General features: G+C 27.7%; 1 long non-coding RNA gene across 1 annotated transcript; it reads left to right on the top strand.

Annotated features, from left to right (window-relative positions):
- Nucleotides 1-9,926: 9,926 nt before the first annotated feature.
- On the top strand, nt 9,927-11,682 carry LOC125419568 (uncharacterized). The gene is made up of 2 exons (XR_007238460.2): nt 9,927-10,329; nt 11,332-11,682. It is a non-coding gene; the product is annotated as an uncharacterized LOC125419568 (long non-coding RNA).
- The last annotated feature ends 6,350 nt before the right edge of the window (nt 11,683-18,032 follow it).

The raw sequence follows: 18,032 nt of genomic DNA, 5'->3' as shown, positions 1-18,032 counted from the left end.
TTGTTCTTCTTCCCATCTATATTGCTTAGATGCACGCACTGCAGTTTTATATAAGTCTCTTTCATCAGCATGCATATCTGCTGGATATATACATATATCATCATTATCATCATCATCATCGTCACCATCATCATAATTACTCCGAGACGGAGTTAAGTTACCCTGTAATTCATTACGAATGCCTTCCTCCATTGTCTTTTTTTTTCAATTTTGCATGTTCTTTCTTCCTCAAATAACGGTAAATCTCACTCTTCACTTCTGGAGGTACATTGGGGCACTTTTTGACATTACTTTTTGGATCAGAATGTGCTAAATGATACTTTAATCTTGTTATTCCACCACTTTGCATTTTATGGTTACAATATTTGCAAATTGTATCATACTTGTTATCTTCAATTGGAATACAATGTGACTAAGCTGGATCTGCTTTTCCGCTACTACTTTCCATTTTTCCTTTTAATAATCATACATAATTATTAAGTTAATAATAATATTAAGAACAACAATAAGAATAAGAAAAATAATAATAATAATAACAAGTAAAAAAATAATAAAAGTAATAATAATTTCAATAATAATAAGAATAACAATAATAAAAATATTAATAAACAATAATAATAACAACATTAATAATAATAACGATAACAAGTATAATAATAATAATAATTAGAAGAAGAATTACAATAATAATAATAATAATAAACAACAATAATAACAACATTAATAATAATATTAATAATAGAAATAATAATAACTACATTAATAAAAATAATAACATCAACAATAATAACAACATTAATAACAATCATGATAATAATAACAATATTAATAATAATATAAATAATAACAATAATAAGAAGAACAATAATAACCATAATAACAATATTAATAACAATAATAACAACATTAATACTAATAACGATAATAAATATAATAACAATAATAATTAGAAGAAAAATAACAATAACAATAATATTAATAATAATAATAAACAACAATAATAACAACATTAATAATAATATTAATAATAGAAATAATAATAACTACATTAATAAAAATAATAACATCAACAATAATAACAACATTAATAATAATCATGATAATAATAACAATATTAATAATAATATAAATAATAACAACTTGATAATAATAATAATAATAACAATAAGAAGAAGAAGAATAATAACCATAATAACAATATTAATAACAATAATAGCAACATTAATACTAATAACGATAATAAATATAATAAGAATAATAATTAGAAGAAAAATAACAATAATAATAATATTAATAATAACAACATTAATAATAATATTAATAATAGAAATAATAATAACCACATTAATAAAAATAATAACATCAACAATAATAACAACATTAATAATAATCATGATAATAATAACAATATTAATAATAATATAAATAATGACAACATAATAATAATAATAATAACAATAGCAAGAAGAAGAATAATAACCATAATAACAATATTAATAAACAATAATAATAACAACATTAATAATAATAACGATAACAATTATAATAACAATAATAATTAGAAGAAGAATTACAATAATAATAATAATAATAATAATAATAATAATAAACAATAATAATAATATTAATAATACAAATAATAATAACCACATTAATAAAAATAATAACATCAACAATAATAACAACATTAATAATAATCATGATAATAATAACAATATTAATAATAATATAAATAATGACAACATGATAATAATAATAATAACAATAGTAAGAAGAAGAATAATAACCCTAATAACAATAATAACAACATTAATACTAATAACGATAATAAATATAATAAGAATTATAACTAGAAGAAAAATAACAATAATAATAATATTAATAATAATAATAAACAACAATAATAATAATCATGATAATAATAACAATATTAATAATAATATAAATAATGACAACATGATAATAATAATAATAACAATAGTAAGAAGAATAATAATAACCATAATAACAATATTAATAACAATAATAACAACATTAATACTAATAACGATAATAAATATAATAAGAATAATAATTAGAAGAAAAATAACAATAATAATAATATTGATAATAATAATAAACAACAATAATAACAACATTAATAATAATAGAAATAATAGAAATAATAATGACCACATTAATAACAATAATAACATCAACAATAATAACAATATTCATAACAATCATGATAATAATAACAATAATAATAATATAAATAGTAACAATATTAATAATAATATAAATAATGACAACATAATAATAATAATAATAACAATAATAAGAAGAAGAATAATAACCATAATAACAATACTAATAATAATAATAATAACAAAATTAATACTAATAACGATAATAAATATAATAACAATAATAAATTAGAAAAAAATAACAATAATAATAATATTAATTATAATAATAATAACAATATTAATAATAATATAAATAATAAGAATATTAATAAGAATAATAACAATAATAATTAGAAATTGTTAAATAATAAACACAATTTTAACAATATTTATTATTGAAATGCTTACTTTCGAGGATCTAGAAATTGTGAATTGAGATTTTTTTTCTAACGTGGATCTTCCAAAAGTTCTTCCTTTTATGAATATAAATGTTGAATAAAGAAAGAAAAGAAGATTAAAAACTAATTACTTCAGTGGAAACTTCGCGTGCACTCAATTTCATTTTTCTGAAGCTTTATGTTTACTCTCTCTATGATTTATGCTGAAAGTGAAACAAACGGATTCAAAACATCAAAATATGGCTGAGGACCTGAGGTGCTATACACGCATTTTTATACTACATTCATTTCCTTACCTCTTCAAAATTATAATTGTCTCGTGAATGTACTTTAAAAAAAAAACAAAAACGACAGCACCAACTTGCCTATAATAACTTTATTTTATTATTTCTTTCCGCAATTCTCTCATTGTATTATTTGTTTTTGCAATTGTTTGATGATTTTTTTTTTCTGTCACTTTTACTTTTTCAGTCAAAGGCTCAGAGGCTCAGAGCATGTGAATTCACAGTAAACTTATTATTTTTTTCATTTTAAATTTTTTTCCTATACTTTCGGTATCATACTTGATTAATATTTTGAAAAAAAAAAAAAATCAAACAATCAATCATTTCGGCACATTCATTCATGTTTTATTTCTTCAATTTCGGCTCTCACCCTCTCATTCAATTTTTTTTTAAGCCAATAACAACCAAAAAAAAAAAAAACCCAATTTCCCAATTTCGGCCTCTCTCTTCTCTTCTCTTCTCGTCTTTTCTCTCTGTGAAACCCCCATCTCTTCCCCCCCTCCGGCCGGCCCTCTCTTTCCCCTCTTCTCTCTTCTCGACCGGCCATCTCTTCAAACTTCTTCTCCCGGCCGACCAAACACACAGCAAACACACACACAAACACACACACCCAAGACTCATAACACATGGAGTTAAAAAAAAAAAAAAAATTTATTTGCCTTGCTAGCAAATTGACAGATGGTTAATGGTATTCAAGAAGGAAATATCATAAACAAAAAGAGAAAAAATTAGCTGAACGGTGGTGGAATTGAAGAAGTAGCACCAGGCTTCATAAACCATTGACTGCGTGAGTGAAGGGGAGGAGATATGGGAGTGGCGTCGTTGGAGCCCTGGGTATTTCTCTTTCTCTCTGCTCTGCTCTTCTAACTTTTTAGTTTTCTTTATTTTTTCTGTATTTTTCTTATGCTGTTTGGAAAATTGGATTGATTCTTTGTTTGTTGCATCAATTTTCCCTCATTGCCCCCGAACCAAATGAATTCTTCATTCCCAATCATTATTTTCTTTATTTTTTCTGTATTTTTCTTCTGCTGTTTGCTAAATTGGATTGATTCTTTGTTTGCTGCATCAATTTCCCTTTATTCCCCCCGAACCGAATGAATTCTTCATTCCCAATCATTATTTTCTTTATTTTTTCTGTATTTTTCTTCTGCTGTTTGGTTAATTGGATTGATTCTTTGTTTGCTGCATCAATTTCCCTTTATTCCCCCCCGAACCGAATGAATTCTTCATTCCCAATCATTATTCTCATCTCATTTCATATGTAAATATAATTATCTTCGATTAGTAAAACTGTAAAGGTATGAAGTATGAACCAGTCCGACCGATGTATCCAAAAATTTCCACATTTTTCCGTCGACAACCGGCCTGATCTTTCCACCTTATCCACCCAAAACCCGACATCTTCACCGACAATGGACGATTCCGTCGACTTCCATCGATTCCGGCGACAGATCGACGACACGCGTGCAAGAAACTTCTTCCCCCCCTCCCCCCCCCCCCCCCCCCCCCCCCGGGTCGGTGTCGGACAGCGTCGACAACGGAAACTGTCGTCGACATTTCCACTGTCTCGCCGATTTTTACTTCCCTGATCTCCAACCTTGTCCAGATCTGATATATAGGTTGAAAAAAAAAAAGAAAAAAAAGAAAATTACCACACAAAAGTCATAAAGAAAAAGATAAAGAAGAAATGGATTTTAATTTTTGGTGCCGAAAAGGAGAATTCCGTGGAAAAGATATTCAGGCTCGAGCTCTTTTTTCCGCTTTCTCCGATCACGTCCCTCACTTCTCCTTTGTTTATTTTTTATTTTTTTTAGTAATTTCCTACAACTTATCTGTTTTTTTTTTTTTTTCTTTATCAGATAACTTATCTATTTTCAACTAATATATCCATTTCTCAAGCTAAATAAACAAATAAAAATAGATGAAATATTATAGATCATCACAACACTAAAATTAAAAAAATCTATATCTATAAAGTATTTGAAAATTTAACATATAAAAATATTTATAAAAATATAGAAATTATTAAATATAGATAAAATTTTATATAAAAAAAATTGATGAAATTTTCTATTGAAATTGTAAATTTAACTCATTTAATTAATTAATTATAAAAATTACAAAAATATTAAATGTATTTTATATATTTTTTAATCAATAATATATTAATAAGTGTTAATAGTTATAAATATATTATTATGAATAAAAAATATGTAAAAAAATATATATTTGATAAAAATATTTATTTATTAATTTATATAAAACAATTATTATAAATCATAAAATATTGATAATTATTATACAATATTGATTTTTTTTCATTTTTATTTTGAGATGAAAAATATGATAAAAAACATTTAAAAATATTGATAATTATTATACAATATTGGTTGACAAATTATTGGTATTTTCTTCATCATTATTTTGAGATGTGAAATATAATAAATAATTATTAAAATATTAATGATTATTATATGATATTGATTGACTCTATTATAACTAGTTTTTACTGGTAGATTTGCTATTCTCTACCGATATTATTAGCAATTTAGCTATCACACTCGATATTAGATTTTTTGTTCATAACTTCCTAAGAGATCATTCATTTTTAGACTATTTGTGCTTGAGTACGCTTAACCCTAAAGCCAATCGTTCTGAACAAGCATTGAGATTATAAAGATGATTATCATTATATTTGAATTATCTTTTAATTTACACTCGGACAATATGAGATTGAAAATCAGGTAGGCTACCAATGCATTTGTCCACACTAGTAGTCATAATTTATCCCCTAGGGCCTAGCATTTTCACTGGCACATTTTCGACTGAGTGCAGGCTCTAATACCATTTGTAATACTCCATCTCCACTGGTGGACCTACCATTATTTGTCGATATTGTTCCCAATTTAGTTACTATATTCTGTTGAAGTTTTTTATTTAGAGTTTCTTAGAAGGTTATCCATTTTTTGACTACTCTTGCCTGAGCATATTTAACTTTAGAGTTTTTTTTGAGCTCTTAAGCTATCTATTATGAAAAATTTTCGACGTAATAAGAGTGACTATTATTATAAATCATCCCTTTGATTCACATCTAAGCCATATGAGATTAGACACCAGATAATTTGTCAGTGCCTCATATCCATCCACACTAGTTGGTATAGTATGCAAAATTATTATATTTTGATGGTTGAGTTTGAAACATTACCATAAGTTACTAATTGATGACATATTTAGCTACATTTGTAAAAAAAAAATATTCTTTGAATATCTTTATAATATTTATAATATAATATTTATTATTTATTTCATATGCATATATATAAATATATATATATATATATATATTTGTAATTTATATCTACTTTATAATATTTATAGAAATATTAAAACACTTGCACCACACGAACAACCCTATCATTGGCTCCAATCTGCTTCTCAATCAATTTACCCTTTGCATATTCTTCTATAAAATTATATAATTTTTCTTCTAAACAAATACAATACATTCAATTTTTTAACTTTTTATGTTGATCGGATCCAATCTGCTTCTCAATCAATTTACCCTTTGCATATTCTCCTATAAAATTATATACTTTTTCTTTTCAAACAAATGTAATACATTCAATTTTTTAACTTTTTATGTTGACGCATTTTTTTTTTTTTTTGAATATTACGTTAAGAAAACAAAGATTTGATTATATCTTTATTTAAGTTCCTATTTCTAGCAATTGAAAGGAAAAATATTTCCAGAAAATATATATATATATATATATATATAAATTGAAAAAAAAAAAAAAGAGAAAAAAAAAGTGGAAAATTTTTGAAATAGACACTGTGGAAAAAATAAGTTGAAAAAGCACAGATTTAAAATAAATAGATGTTATAAAAATAATTGTGAATTCACATAAATACTTGGAGATGCTAATTGTGATTTTTATTTAGTTTTTATGGATATATATATATATATATATATATTACTTTGGCAGAAGTAAAAAAAAGTAAATAATAATAATAATAATAATAAGTAAATAACTTGTAGCGGAGAGTCGGGAAAAAAAAAAAAAAAGAATTTTTGTGGCAATTTAAGCTTCTTTTTTAAAATTTTTTATAACTTAAAAGAGGAGGATTTTCACCTATATTCTAAACATGAAGATGTATTTTTTTTATTAGATCAAGTCTATAAATATAATATTGTTTTCATTTTTAAGCATTCATGAATATATATATATATATACTCTGTCACTCTATTTTATTATTTTAAACTTTTATATTTTCTTCCTTTTAATACTAAAATAAGTCCAGGAACATATATTAAATTATTAAATTATCTCTCAAATAGCAACTTGTGCTTCTTGTAATCTTTTGTCCATGTTTAGGTTCAATTTTTTTCTTTTTTCTTTTTTTTTTTTCCCCTTCTTTTTGCCAAGAGATGTGTGGGTTCCATCTCGATACCTTGTTGCGTGAGCTTTTGTCATCAAGCTATTGAGAATAATATTTTGCGTATTGGAAAATGAAGCTATGATTTTGATTTTGGATGTGAAAGTGACATATCTGTTTTGCTTTTTTGAGGTAATGAAAGATATCGATAATCATTTTGTTGTTTTGTGTGGTAAATTCTTTTATGGTATGTTTGGAACTCATATTTTAAGGGGAAAGAGAAAATGGAAAGAACTTTTAGATTTGGTATTTGATTGGAAAAACAAGATAATAATAATATTAACACCAAGGAAAACGCAGGAAAAACATTACAAAGAAAAAAGGCGTTTTAACTTTTTCTAATTTTCTTCCTCAAATTTTAGTGCCAAAAAGGAGGATTCGAAGGTATATTTGGATAAAGTTAAACTTAATAGGAATCTAATTTATTTGGAAAAGTAATAAATTTTTTTTATTTAGATGTTTATTGTAAGGTGAAAAAATATGGGTTCAAAAAATTAGATTCCCACCAATGTAGAAAAATATATAATAAGGTTGTTTCCACCCATATAGGTATCATGTTCCCATCCATATAGATGTTATTTTAAGAATCTCAGAGAAAATAATTTTAAATTTTTTTTAAAATATATATATTTGTCCTTAATTTATTATACAATATTAAATTTAATTACATATATATATCCCAATTTTTCTATTACTCACCAAACAAATCAAAAGAAAAATTAATTATCAGAAAATTAAATTTCGAGAATCAATTTTCTTCTCAACTTTGATACTTTCCAAACGGGATCCTAAAGAAAATATTGAGGCTGGATTTCTCGTTCTCCAAATTTCCACTGTCTCTCTCTCATATCTCTCTTTCTCGTCCCTCGCTTTTCCTTCTCTCTCCTTTTATTTGTTCATTTATTTATTTATTTTTCATACTTTCTTATAACTTATCTATATTTTTTATTAGATGACATTTCTATTTTCAACCAATTTATCCATTCTCAATATCAATACAATACATAAAACAAAAGTAGATGAAATTCTGCAAAATCATCACGAAACAAACAACCTTATATATCATTAATTATCAAAAAAAGACAAAGGAAAAAAAAAAGGTTGAAAAGAGAGTAAAAAAAAAAAGAAAAAGAAAAATTGTTGAAAAGTAACGGAGGGTATCGATAAAATGAAAGTCAATAAATTTTTCCCTTGTATTTATGTAACAACCAAACAAGGAGCAGGAGAAAAAAAATTGCTAAGAATTTCTTTTTTCTTCCATATTTGCTTGTATAACCGACCATTAAAAAAAATAGATTAAAGAAAAAATTATTTCTTTTATTTTTTTCCCTATTCCTTTTTACTATTGAGAAATGACATTTTATTATAATGTATTTGTTGACAAATTAATATAATTTAAATATGTATAGATATTATTAAATGAAAATCAACCAAGTAGTGACACATAATTTCTAGATAAATATCTTAATTGATTTTCAGATACCGAGTACTAAGATGCTCATTAAGAAATGACATTTTATTATAATGCATTCGTTGACAAATTAAGATAATTTACATATGTATAAATATTATTAAATGGAAATCAACCGAGTAGTAGCACATAATTTCTAGATAAATATGTTAATAGATTTTTGAGCAATGCTATATATATTAAATTTTTTATCAAAATTTTAGTAACCAATTATATAGTAGTTTTTTAACAGTGTTAAATTGATTTAAATCAATTTAACACTGTTAAAAAACTACTATATAATTGGTTACTAAAATTTTGATAAAAAAATTTGATCACTTTACATTTATCATAGATTTTTAGATAGTGTTTATATTTTTTATCTTTTAACCATTGCAAACGTAAAATTTATTTGACATATTTCGCCCAAAAAAAAAAGAAGATAATTTGACATTTGTCTAATTTAGAAAAATATAAATAAATAAAATTGATTGTTATCTAAATTGTTTAATCCTGTTAGAAAATAAAAATCTAACTGTTTGGCCACCTGTTTTGAAAATAAAAAAATATTCTCAAAACAAAACTTTATTATTTGACTATCAATTTTTAAAAATTATTTTCAAAAAATAAATAAAAAAACAATAAAATTTTAAAAACAATAAAAATATGTTTTCATGGTTCTCAAAAAAATAAAAAATATGCCTATTCACCACATCTCGTTGACAGAGGAAAGAGGGGCTCGGCTGGGAGGAGATCCACTTATTTCACTTTCAACTCAAAATATTAAAAATGTTTAAACAGATTCATTCATTTATTTTTGCTTAAAAGAAAAATTACACCAACAACTTTCTCTTTTTTCGGTTTTACATAAATGTTTTTCATTTTTATTAATTACAAAAATACTTTCTTTGTTTTTAATATTTCATTTATATTAAAAGTTAAAAACAATATCAATAATAATAATAATAATAATAATAAAATAGATAGGTTGTGTCTTTATTTAAGTTAAAATAAAAATAATTGTGGCAAAAAATTAAAGAAAATTATACTAACATTTGTTTTTTATTTATTTATTTATTTTTATTTATTTAATGTTATTAAGGTCATTATCTTGAAATAGTGGTCTTGCCCATTAGAAATAGAATTTTTTTGAAAAATAGCCACTCCATATATTCAAACTTGAAAAATAGCAAAATTAAAAAAAAAAAAAAAAACTAGCCAACTTTTAACACATCCGGACCAAAATACCCTTCATTATCTTTTTTTTTTTCTTTTTTCTTTACCAATACGCAGCTGGTTTGTTTTTCTTGTTTTTGGTTTTTTTCTTGACTTTCCCTTTCCCTTTCCTTTTCAAAACACAGTTAGGCTAAGGCTCATCGCAAGTCATTTTTAAGCTAGTGTGTTCCCATTCAATTCTTCTGCAAGAATTATGGGATTCATTGGGGTTTTGGTTTTGAAGAAGATGGGTTTTCGATTGGGACTATGTGCTCCAAGAGCTTGGATTTAGCTCTGCCAAAAAAAAAAAAAAAAAAAAAAAGAAGAAGATAACACAGAAAAAAAAGGGTCTTTTTACTTACTAGGTTCTTATAAAGGTTTGGATTTTTTTTTTTTTTTTGGGGTTTCTCTGTTTCATGTACTTATAATTTTTTTTTCTTTTCCCATCTCATGTTTCTATGTTTGTTTGTTTCCCGAGAAAGCTGCAGAAATGAGAATTTGGGTTTTTTTTTTATTTTTATATTTTTTTGGCTATTTTGTTTGTTAACATAATAAAAAATTCAGCTTGGGTTGAGGAATTTTTGTTGTTGTTTTGTTTGGCTGTTTTGGTCAATGAAGATTGAAAGAAGTAAACAAAGCATGGTAGCATCATCTGGGAAGCTTTCTTCATTCAAAGTTTTATGTATAGTCTTTTTCTTTCCTCTCCACCATTTTGATGCATTTTCTGGAAGAGTGGTAGAAAAAAAATTAAAAGACCAAACTGGGTGTTTTCATATTCTAGTTTTTCTTCTAGTGAACAATTGTTTGGGAAATTGTATTTATTGGTTGCAGCTGTGCAAAAAAGTTCCTTGTGGTTGTCTTATATATATATATGTAATATGTTCTCTTATTTGAGAAATTTTATGTTTTAAGGTATCCTGAAGCTTTATCTTTCTCTGCTTCTTCTCTTTCACTGTTATGTTACTTTGGTTCTTGTTCGTATTTATAACCTTCTCTTTTGTTTTATTTCCCTTTTCGTGCTGTTGTTTAGAATTTACTTTTAATTTATTATACCACTGTATTGGGACCTTTTTTTATTCTTTTTATAGGACATTGTGCATTTTCAATGATAGAATTTAGAGTGTTTTGTTTTCATCCAGAATTCTGAGAATTAGTAAAATATTTAGTTGAATCAGTATTATTCTATACAAAATTTTCCTTGGTTCTCTGGCTTTTTATTTTTAATTTTGTGTGGTGATGTTTATCTAGGCTCATAACCCGTGTTACTGGATTTAGTATTGTATAAGTATTACATAATTGGTCCTCTTCTGAGTTTTTGTTTGAATTAGTAACAACTTTGCAATCAATTAATATCAGACACTATTTCACTGCTATTTCAGAAAGGAGTATGCTCATGAGGTTTTACAACAAAGAACTAAGTATATGAGTTAGGTGGTTGATTCATGAACAACATAATATCATTTTTACTTCTTTGTTTTTGTTACTTTCATTATGTTTATAAATGCATCTTTTTTCGTATATTAGCATTTTAAATGTAGAGATAATGATGGATTTTGATGTTCATTTAACGAAGATAATTATGGATTTTGATGTAATGATATCTAATTAACCGTCTACAAAATGTGGCATGTTTATTAGAATTCCATTTTCCACAAACCCCTTATATGCAAGTCAATTCAAGCTTCTAGATAATTTTTCGCCTGTCGGAAAATTTTTCCTCCAAGCGGGAATCATTTTCCTCCTGTTGGAAATTGTCGGAAAATATTTACTTTTGTTAGAAACTAATTTCTTACACTCGAAAAATCAATTTCTAATAGATTATTTAAATTAATATTGGGGTAAAAAAATTGAGAGTGGAGATAAATATTATATAAGATGAAGATGGATTTAACAAAAAATGTATTGACTTTTAAAATCAATAACCAAATAAAAGAAAATAAAAAATGATATATATTTATTTTTCTTTTCAAAATCATTTGGACATTTCATAAAATGAGATGTAAACTAAAGATTCAAAATCAACTCCAGAATGTCTCTTTTAATTTGGGATTAAATTCTTAAAAAAAAAAATTGCTAAATACGTACTACACCATTATCACAACATAAATAAATCATTACCGTCGAGTAGAAAATATAATATCCAATATATGAAGTAATTATCAAAAGATATTAAACCATAACATTAAATTAAAATTTCCTACTTAGAAGTATAAGACAATGGATTCGTATATCTCCGCCTATAATGTCCAACACCACCCCATCGGTTACATCTACGTCTAATAACATCTTCACCTTGAGATGGTATGCGTTGCATCCTCGACCTATCGGCTCGCCTACGTGTCCATCTCGGTGGAAGAACAATACGACTTGACACGTCATCCAGAGCACGTCACTATTTTTTATCTAACATAGGGTAAATGGACTCAGCATAAGCTGCACGATATGCATCCATGGTGTGGTAATGATAACATATGCCATAAGGAGTAATTTGCACTCTCTGCAAGCAGCAATACAATGATCACAAGAATACATGTAGTAATGAGAACACATGCCAAAGGCTGTTTGATGAACATTTCTAGATATATGTTCAACTTTCAAAATCACCTCAACATACAATGGAGGCCGCATCATTGTCATCCCTCCATTCCTCACTTCTTGAAGAAAGCATTTCACATCCCTATCACTGCGTATTTCTGTAGGATCCAACTTTTATGCACATCGTCCATATATCCATTTTAGCTTTAGCAAATATTCATTTCGATCTATCTTAATAGAATTGAAAATCTTATCCTCTAACTTTGATTTTGTGCATCTCTTGGCACTAGAAACCATTATATTTTTACCATTTCAATACTCCCAATGACCACCATCATTTTGTACCAATGTTACATTGTATAAAACTGCAATTACAATATCATCATCTTTCATTTTACTACAAAATTAAATGTATAACGTTAAACTAAATCAATAAATATATAAAAATATGAATAATACTAAGCAAACATATTAACTATCTTAAAAAAGTCGATTCTGTTTTTTTTTTTTTGGGCCAAATATAGCGTTTTCCTACTGGCGACAAATTGGTGGAAAACTTGTGAAAATCAACAAACTGGAGGAAAATGGCAGAAATTCATCTTTTTCGCTAATTTTCCTTCGATTTTACTGGTTTTCGTGATTTTTCATTTCTATATAATTTTCCCCCTATTTCCACATTATTATCACCTAAGTATCTTTAAACTCAAATACAACAACTCATAAACTAATTTATTACATACCCATGTTAAAAAAAAAACTTAAAAATTACAAAAGAGAGAAAATATGGGAACAAGAGAAAAAGAGAGAAAAAAGTTTACCTAGCTTTAGCTTCAAAAGTGAGAAAATACAAAAAAAAAAAAAAAAGAGTGAGAGTAGATGAAATGCCAAGGAGAACAAGCTCACTAGCAGATGAGATGCACGGATGAGAGCAGATGAAATGCACGGGTGATTTGAGAAAGGAGGAAAAAAGAAAGGGTAAGAGAAAATGTATTTCGTAATTTTCAATTTAGCCAAGGGCAGTTTTGTCCACAGTTGGCTAGTTTAAAAAAAAAAAAAACTGTCATTTTTCAAGAGTGGATTTACGGGGTGGCTATTTTTCCAAAAAAACCTTAGAAATATCCAATAGAATGGAAGGGAGCCAGTCCAATACTGGTTTTTTGAAGAATAACAATTTTTTTTTTTTTTTAAAAACTAGCTACCTTGGGACAAAAATACCCTTGATAAAATTGAAAATTACGCAGTATGTTTTTTTTTTTTTTTTACCCTTTCCTTCTTCCTCTACACAGCCGTTCTAGTTTTCCAAAAAACCCTTAGAAATATCCAATAGAATGGAAGGGAGCCAGTCCAATACTGGTTTTTCGAAGAATAACAAATTTTTTTTTTTTTTTTTAAAACTAGCTACCTTGGGACAAAAATACCCTTGACAATATTGAAAATTACGCAATATGTTTTTTTTTTTTTAACCCTTTCCTTCTTCCTCTACACAGCCATTCTATTTTTCCAAAAAACCCTTAGAAATATCCAATAGAATGGAAGGGAGCCAGTCCAATACTTGTTTTTTGAAGAATAGCAAATTTTTTTTTTTTTTAAACTAGCTACCTTGGGACAAAAATACCCTTGACAAAATTGAAAATTACGTAATATGTTTTTTTTTTTACCCTTTCCTTTTTCCTCTACACAGCCGTTCATGTTTTGTGCAAGGGTTTCTCTAATAGGCCATAAACACTCTTTGCATCTCATCTCCTCTCATTCTCATTTTCTTGTATTTTCTCATATCTGAAACTAAACTCAGGTAAATTTTTTATCTTTTTTCTTATTAGATGAAACTGAGGAAATATGTATTTTTTCTCTTTTTTCTTGTATTTTTTGTTAGTTTTGGAATTTTTAAGCTTTTTATTCAATATGGGTACGTAAGAAATTAATTTATGAGCTGTTATATGTGAGTTTAAAGATACTTAGGTGGCATATGCTTTGAAAATGGGGGAAAATTTGTGTAAAACTGAAAAATTGCAAAAAATAGTAAAAATAGAGGAAATTTGGCGAAAAAGGTGAACTTCCACTATTTTCCTCCAGTTTGTCAGTTTTCGCAAGTTTTCCACTAGTTTTTCACCAATTTTCCGCCAGCAGAAAAAAGTTATATTTGGCGGAAAAGAAAAACAGAATCAACTTTTTTAATACAGTTAATATGTTTGTTTAGTATTATTCAAATTTTTATATATTTATTGATTTAGTTTAACGTTATTCATTTAATTTTGTAGTAAAATGAAAGATGATGATATTGTAATTGCGGTTTTATACAATGGAACATTGGTACAAAATGATGGTGGTAATTGGGAATATCGAAATGGTAAAAATATAATGGTTTCCGTCGGTAAGAGATGCACAAAATCAGAGTTAGAGGATGACATTTCCAATTCTATTTAGATAGATCGAAATGAATATTTGCTAAAGCTAAAATGGATATATGGATGATGTGCAGAAAAGTTGGATCCTATAGAATACGCTGTGATAGGGATGTGAAATGCTTTCTTCAAGAAGTGAGGAATGGAGGGATGACAATGATGCGGCCTCCATTGTATGTTGAGGTGATTTTGAAAGTTGAACATGTATCTAGAAATGTTCATCAAACAGTCTTTGCTTCGGATAGTGGGAGTAATCTTCATTCTTTTTCTTGTCCTCCAATTGGCGTTCGGCTATCACAAGTTTCCGGTACTGAACCTATTCAGGCTATATCTTAGGAAATTATGGTTCAAGAAACTCAGTTTAGAGATCAAATTGATGTTCGTGGGGCCCGGATATCATTTAACATCAACGAAGGAGTTGATGTTGGAGGTGACTATGCTGAATGGTTTCCTAACGATGAGAAGTATGAGCAGTTACATAATATTGATCATGATGAGAATTACAATGCAGCAGGAGATGATGGTGATCATAATGATGTAGATTTTGATCATGAGTTTCTGGACAATAATAATGATATGCATCCTGAAATGAACAATGAAGGAGTTGATGATGTTAGGGTTCATCGTGCTACAAGTGACCACATATCATCGAGTAACAGAAGTGGTTCTATGGCCATATTTTCGTCAAAGTTCACTCGCTGTGAGAGCATAGTAGTTGGACAACTATTTCGCAACAAACGTGACTTACAGAATAAACTGAGTATTTATTGCATGCGTGAAAATAAGGAGTTTAAGGTGACACAGTCAATTACATAACGGTATAAGGTTGTATGCTTGGAAAATACTTGTAAATGGCGACTACGTGCAACCACATTTAAAAATGGAGAAATATTTGTTGTGAGAATTTTTGATAATGTACACAGTTGCTCGTTAGATATCATGCATCGAGAACATAAGCAGGCCAGTAGCCGAGTTATCGCGCAATGTATCAAATCTGAATATGAAGGTATTGCATGTGTTTACAAACCCAAAGAAATTCAACATGATTTTTTGCAAAAATATGGGGTGAATATAAGCTACAACAAAGCATGGAGGGGTAAAGAATATGCACTTAACAGTGTTAGGGGATCTCCAGAGGAGAATTTTGCTAAGTTGCCTACCTACTATTATGAGTTAGTGTCGAAGAACCCTGGGACTTTTACACGTATCAAAACAGACGATAATAACAATTTTGTATATTTCTTTATGGTGATTGGAGCAAGCATTAGGGGATTTATATCCCACATAAGACCCGTGTTGGCTGTTGATGCGACTACATTGAAAGGGAAATACAAAGGGTACATGTATATTGCATCGGGCATGAATGGCAATAAGCAAATATATCCTTTGGATTTCGACATTGGAGATGGAGAGAACGAGCAAGCATATACATGGGTTTTCCAAAATCTCAAGGATACCATTGGAGATTTTCTGGATTTGGTGTTTGTGAGTGATAGACACCCCGCTATTGAAAGGGCATTACGCAAAGTTTTTCCTAATGCATACCATGCGTTGTGCGTGTACCATATAAGCAGAAATATGAAAGCAAATGGACATGCAAAAGATGAAACATTAATACAATGTTTCATGCTCGCAGCTAGTGCATATTTGGTTGAAGATTTTGAGTTTTATATGAGGCAAATTAAGGCAAAAAACAATAGGGCTGCCTAGTACATTCGATCATGTGACCCTAGAAGGTGGGCACGTTCTCTTTCTCCATGTAGAAGGTATACTATCATGACCACCAATATTGCAAAAAGCTTGAATGGTATTTTGCTAGATGCTAGAGAGATGCCAATAGTAGCATTAATTAAGCACATACGGGATTTACTGCAAAAGTGGTTTTATGAGCGACATACTGCAGGTGCAAAATTGACGAAGTCTGTGACTGACCATAAGGAAGAGCAACTCAAACTACGAAATTTAGAGTCCATCGAACTACGTGTGAAAGCCATTAATATGCATGAATTTCTTGTGGAAGGTGGGAGTTTGAGGGGTATAGTTAATCTCCAATAAAAAATATGCTCATGCAAAGTCTTCGATCTTGATTAATATCCTTGTGATCATTGTATTACCGCTTGTAGAGAATGCAAAATTGCTTCTTATAGCATGTCTTCTCATTACTACACCGCGGATGCATATCGTGCAGCTTATGCTGAGTCCATTTATCCTATGTTAGATGAAAAAGAGTGGCATGCCCCGGATGACATGGCAAGTCGTATTGTTCTTCCACCAAGATGGACACGTAGGCGAGCCGGTAGGCCAAGGATGCAACGCATACCATCCGAAGGTGAAGATGTTATTGGACGTAGATGTAGCCGATGCTGTGGTGTTGGACATTATAGGCAGAGATGTAGGAATCCATTGTCTTATGCTTCTAATTAGGAAGTTTTACTTCAGTGTTATGGTTTAATATGTTTTGATAATTATTTCACATCTTGGATATTATATTTTCTACTCGACGGTGGAAGATTTATTAGCAATCTTTTTTTTTTTTTAATTTAATCCCAAATGAAAATAGGCTTACTGGAGTTGATTTTAAATCTTTAGTTTACATCTCATTTTATGAAATGTCCAAATGATTTTGAAAAGAAAAACAAATATATATCATTTTTTTTCTTTAAAATGGTTATTGATTTTAAATGTTAATACATTTTTTGTTAAATCCATCTTCATCTTATATAATATTTGTCTCCACTCTCAATTTTTTACCCCACTATTAATTTAAATAATCTATTAGAAATTGATTTTCCAAGTTGAGGAAATTAGTTTCTGATAGGAGTAAAAATTATTCAACAATTTCCGCTTGGAGGAAATTTTTTCCACCAGGAGGAAAACAATTTTTGCTTGGAGGAAAAATTTTCCGCATGACGGAAAATTATCCAGAGGCTTCAATTGATCTCCATATGGGATTTCTGACTGGAGGAAAGATTTTCCGCCGAGAGGAAATATTTTCCGACAAGCGGAAAATTTTTTAGTATCTGCAATTGAGCTCGTAAAATGTTTGTGCATAATGAAATTCTAATAGATAAACATGGCACATTTTCTATAAGGTTATCCTTACATCAATAACACATTGTTATCTTTGTTAAATGAAAATTATA

Source organism: Ziziphus jujuba, chromosome 1, assembly GCF_031755915.1.
Source record: "Ziziphus jujuba cultivar Dongzao chromosome 1, ASM3175591v1".
Classification (NCBI taxonomy): domain Eukaryota; kingdom Viridiplantae; phylum Streptophyta; class Magnoliopsida; order Rosales; family Rhamnaceae; genus Ziziphus; species Ziziphus jujuba.
This window is presented reverse-complemented; position numbering and strand designations above follow the sequence as displayed.